The following is a 6,028-nucleotide window of genomic DNA, read 5'->3' on the forward strand; positions in this document are numbered from 1 at the left end:
CTGAATTCTTTTAGAACGAAGCAAGAACCTCAGATTCACTGGGAACATTTTGGTGAGCCAGCCAGGAGAATTCGGTAAGCCTCAGCCTCTCGCCTCCCTTGCGCTTGAGAGGGACTACCTTATTTCCCACCATTACTCTCCCATTCTCTCCTACTCTCTCCCTTACTCTCTCTCTTTTGCTATCTTACTCTCTGTCGCCTTTTTGGACTTAGCCTCTCACCTCCCTTGGGCTTGAGAGGCACAGCCTTACTGCCAGTCATCTTCAGACATCTAGGGACCTGAACCACAGGATCTTTGCCTTCTGGGTTTGCCTCATCCACCATTTAATTAACTGTTAACAGGTCCAATTGTGTAAAAATATGGAATACAACCTTACTTAGAGTTTGTGCCATGATTACAGCGGCTGCAATCCCTTCGGGAGCTCCCTCAAGCAGTAGGCTGTCTGTGCGTATACCCCCAGGTATTAGGAGGGGGATGGTTCCTCCCCACGTGGTTGGGCCTCACGGTGGTGGGACCATCGTTCACCACCTGCCTCCTGGCGTTTGTCCGGCCCCCTCCAGAGTCCACCCTGACCCCACTGCCACCACGCCCTGTTAGGGCTGGCCAGGCGACTCAAACTGCATGGCCACGCCCCAGGGATACATGCCTGAGCAATGACCCGTATCTGCCGTGCTTGCCTCCCTGGGGTCACGTGATTGGGGGAGTTCTTCTAGGGTTGCGGGGCCCTCTATCCCCCTAACGACAGTCACGGTGCCTCTGCCTCGGCTGCCATATCAGCCCCTGCACCCAGCCCCGCTGCCCGCTGGCCAGAGCATGTGTGGGAGGGGGTGAGGGGGAGGATGGCACCAAGGTTCCAGGGGTGCTGCCCGCAAAAGGGAAGGGAAAAGAGAAGTTTTTTTCTTTCTCACAAACCATCTCCCTTAATGGCCAGTGCCTGTTTTCTGAAACTTACCACCTTTTTAGGGAAAAAAGGCTGGGACTTAAATAAGTCTTAGAGCCATGAGGATGTCCATTCCAGGGGAACATATCCCAGAACACAGGAATTAATCTATAGACTGTATAGAGAAACCTTCAGGAAGGTCACTCATCCTGGGTACCACAGACGCCAGGATAGGATACAGGCCCCAGGACTTGGGTGCCAACAGGACCGCCACATGGGGGAGTAGCTAACCCCCACTGTGGATAAAGTCGACAGGACTATGTGGATGGGGATGCCTGGAACCACTCCTGTCTTAGAGCGCTCCCATGGGACCTCCTAATGCTAGTGCTTCTCTCTGGTACAGGAGCACCCTCTCCCTGAAGGAACGATGGGAAACACCTCCTCCATCCCCAAGGACTCACCCCTTGGTTGCAACTTGAGTCACTGGGACAAGTTTTCTCAAGATTCTTTAAAACGGAAAAGCTCATTTTCTTTTGTAATGAAGCCTGGTCCCAGTATAAACTTGAGGACGATGAGGCCTGGCCAGCAAATGGGAGCCTCAACTGTAATACCAATCCTACAGTTAGACATCTTTTGCAAAAGGCAGGGGAAATGGGACAGAAGTTCCTTATGTACAGGCTCTTATGGCCCTGAGAGAAAACCCGGAGCTTCGCAAGTCTTAGGTTAGGGAACCTGGCCGGCTGGGACCCATTTAGGCTACACAAAAGCCCTCTGTAGTGGCACACCTGGAAGAACAGGAGCCCCAGACAGAAGACCCAAGCCCTAACACTCTTCCACCATCTTCAGCCTCTCCCCCGCCCTATAAGCCTCTTTACCCTTCCGTACCAGAAATGCAGGAGAGCCTCTTTGCCCCCTTCAGGAAGGAGTAGGTGGGCCTCAGGGAATTACCAGAGTCCACGCCCCTTTTTCCTTGTCTGACCTTAACCAATGCCACACCTGCTTAGGCAGATTCTTGGAGGACCCTGGCCAGTTCACCGAAGAATTCCAGGCACTGACTCTCTCCTTTGACCTTACCTGGAAGGATGTAAATATTGTCCTTTCCCACTGCTGCACTAGTGAGCAAAAGGCCTGTATTTGGGCACAGGTTCAAACATATGCTGATGAATTACAGGTTGCCCAACCACATCGATACCCTTTGGGCCTGACAGCCGTGCCTCTAATGGATCCCAGTTGGGACTATCAACCAGGCCAGCCTGGTTATCACTAGTAGGGATCACATGATCCTTTGCCTCATTGAAGGGATGAAATGATGCGTAATTAAACCTGTTAACTATGTTAAGGTTAAAGAGGTCATCCAAGGCCAAGATGAAAATCCAGCCCTATTTCAGCCCCGATTGGTAGATGCCCTCAGAAAATATACGAATATAGACCCAAATATTTTCAAGGGACACATTATATTTGCAACCCACTTCCTTAGCCAATCAACCCCTACATCTGTCGGAAGCTTCAAAAGCTTGCCACGGGGCCCTTAACCCCTCTCAACCTTCTTATTGACACAGCCTTCAGTGTTTTTAACAATAGAAACCAGACTGAGGAGGAAAAGAAGGAACGGCATGATTTAAGGAAGGAACAACGACAAGCCAGGATTTTGGCAGCTGTCATGACGAGACCTAAGCCACCTCCTTCCTGGTCACCCCAAAAGTACTCCTAGAAGACCTCCACCAGGAAAGGAGTGAGTTTCAGCTGTGGGAGTCCTGAACACTGGAGCAAGGAATGCTCAGGGAACAGGCCCCAGCCTACACCCAAAACGCCATGCCCACTCTGCAAGACGATGGGCCACTGGAAGAAGGACTGCCCCAGCTCCAAAGGGAGTGAGGATATTCCCCCATGCCAGTCATGGCAGTGGTTGATTGACAGGACCTGGGACCTCCCAAGGCTCCTGAGAAGACAGTCATCATACACGGGAGGAACTGCGGGTGACCATTGATGTGGCAGGTAAGCTTGTCCAATTTCTAGTGGACACAGGAGCCACTTATTCTGTCCTGACTTCTCTTGCTGGGCCCCTTGCCCCTGAAAGCTGCTCTATTGTTGGGGTTGAAGGAAAGCCAGAATTAAAACATTCCACCACCCCTCTAACTTGCACCTGGGGAAAGAGTCTTAAAACTCACAAGCTCCTTGTCATGCCTGAATGCCCCAGTCCATTATTGGGAAGGGATTTTCTCAGTCTTGGGGGCAACTCTTACTCTCCCTGAAGACCAAAGCCAAGGAGTGTTTTTGGCTGGACTATGTATTATACAAGACATGGACGGTCCAACCCAAAATATTCCCCCCAGAAATTGAAAAACTTACAGATCCACAGGTCTGGGATCAGGGAATCCCAGGGAAAACAAAGTTTGTCACTCTTATAAAAATCACCTTACAGGAAACTAATAACTTCCCTTCCGGGCGCCAATACCCCATAAAACCAGAGGCTCAAAGAGGCCTCCAACCCCTAATCTCAAAATTCATTAATTATGGGCTTTTGGTGCCATGCCAATCTCCCTGTAATACTCCAATCCTACCTGGTCTTCTCAGGAATCCTTATCTCTGCCACCTTTTTAAAATGCAAATTTTGAAAGAGGGTAATTTAGATCTTGACTTGTCAAGGATAAATAGAAATCCTAAGTGTCTTTTCTGTAAACATTAGTAAAAAGGGTTTAGCCATCTAGACAGGTGACCTGGATTTGTTCCATCTGCCAGAAGCCCAATTTGAATCCAACCCCTTGTAAATGATGAGTTTTATATTACTGTACCTGACTCAGGGCTGAAATTTTGAAATGGGAACTATGAGGTCTCTGTGTTTGTGTGTTCGTATGTATCTATGTGTGTTGCAGATGTATGCTATCGCCAAAATTAATTCATAAAAGAGCTCTATTTAATTGGTTTAAAGGAAATTAAGTCCTTATAGCTTATATAAATACTCAGAAATATAAAACTGGCCGGAATGAATTTCAGGCTCAAGTCATCTGGGAAATATTCAATACTAGGCCGATATCTGGTATTAAAGGTGGCTTAAGCTGGTTGGTCTGATTAATATAGACATCTTTATAGAGTCATCAATGTTAAGTATAGTACTTCTGTTGTACCCAGGTTTACTAGAGGTCAAATAAGACCTTATTCTGTTATGGATTTGTCAATAAGCAACTCGATGTGAAAAAAACAATTAAGGAAAGTAGGTTGTGTGTTTTCAGTAAAGAAAGTGTGAGGAATGGAATTGCATTTAATTAAGGGAAAAGAAAGTCTGCCTTCTGGTTGTTTCTGGATGGAAAAAAATAAAGCGATGGATATAGAAGGTGATAAAAGGTTTGTGGAAAGTGGACCCTGAGAAAAGGGTTTTGTGCATGGTCAGGATTGACTAAGTTTAGAATAAATTTAATTGAGTAAATGAATTGTAAAAGTAAGCTGGTGCAACACTTGAATTTGGCCTTTCTCTCTCTTAAAAGGACAAGTTTTCTTAAAATGTTCAACTGTCTTTGCTAACAGGTTTTAAGTTCTTTATCTTTTAAGTGATCTGTATTTGTGTTTGAAATGTTTTATTGTCACTTTGGCTAAGTAACTATTGTCTCACAGTGACCTATGATCTTATTTGACCAAGTGTTTTAAATCTTTTTGACAAACTTCCCAAATACCAAATTTTAATTAAAGTTCTTTTGATTTCCAGCTAATTTTGGGGTATTTTAGAGGGCCCCTGAGGTATCTCAAAGAGAAGTATTTAACTAGGATTATTTCCTATGTTAAATTAAATGTAATCAGAGGTTTAATCAGGCCTTTTAAGTCTTTTGTCATTTATAGATATTTTTGTACTCTGACACTGTTACAAAAAGTGCTTCATCATCAAGAAGATTCATAGGAAGGCTAAGGAAACAGTTACAACAGTTCCACATCAAGATGACGGCTTCCAGCCAGTACGGACTTAAAACAAGGAGCTGTCCTGCCCTTGTGGCCCCTAGATCAGGCATCCAGAGATTTTTACTCCCTGACAGGCAGGGTCGACGCCCCTACTCAGCCTTGAAGCAGTTGTAGAAGACAGACCGTCACCCCTCTGCTTCCCATAAGAATATGGGAGCAAAATCTCTGAGGAGGTAATGAAACAGGAGTGAAGGGGGCACGGCACAACCTTTAAAAGAATGACATGGCCATAGGACATGACAAAAACTGGTTAGAACTCGCTAGATCCAAGATGGCAGAAGATTCGACTTCCAGTGGACCTTGAGACCCATTATACACTCACTGTAATATATTAGCATGCTAAATGACACACCCACCAGCACCCTTACAGTTCTCAGGCTAAGCATAAAAGGTCAAAAACTGGGTGGAAAAAACAAAAAACAAACAAAAAAAAACTGGGTGGTGGTCCACTTCCTGGAAATCTCCACCCCTCCCCCCAAAAAACTGGAATAATCCTCCCACTCATTAGCCTATGAAATTACCCAGCCCATAAAAATTAACCATGACATATTTCAGGGCACTGTCTCACCTTCTGAGATGGTCCATATGTCTGAGTGTATTTCTTTTTTTTAAAATTAATTAATTAATTAATTAATTAATTATTGCTCTGTTGGGTCTTCATTGTTGTGTGTGGGCTTTCTCTAGTTGTGGCGAGCGGGGGCTACTCTTCATTGTGTTGTGTGGGCTTTTCATTGCAGTGGCTTCTCTTGTTGCGGAGCACGGGCTCTGGGTGTGCGGGCTTCAGTAGTTGTGGCTCCTAGTCTCTAGAGCACAGGCTCAGTAGTTGTGGCGCACAGGCTTAGTTGCTCCGTGGCATGTGGGATCTTCCCAGACCAGGGCTCGAACCCATGTCCCCTGCATTGGCAGGCGGATTCTTAACCACTGTACCTGAGTACAGTGTTATTTCTATCTGAGTGTATTTCTATCTAAATAAATCCGCTTCTTACCTATCAATCACTTTTGTCTCCAAATTCTTTCTCGACAAAGCAAGAACCTCAAATTCACTGGGAACATTATTAAGTGAAGTTCCTCAGACATATTTTAGGACTGGGGCACTATTTCCAAGAAGTTCATGTTATTTATTCTTTGCAAAATGTATTCCATTACTCCATTTGTATTTTCCCTGGGAAAATGCAGAGAGCTAAGGGAATAAGACAGGAC

This window comes from Balaenoptera musculus, chromosome 8 (genome assembly GCF_009873245.2).
Source record: "Balaenoptera musculus isolate JJ_BM4_2016_0621 chromosome 8, mBalMus1.pri.v3, whole genome shotgun sequence".
In the NCBI taxonomy this organism is placed as follows: Eukaryota; Metazoa; Chordata; class Mammalia; order Artiodactyla; family Balaenopteridae; genus Balaenoptera; species Balaenoptera musculus.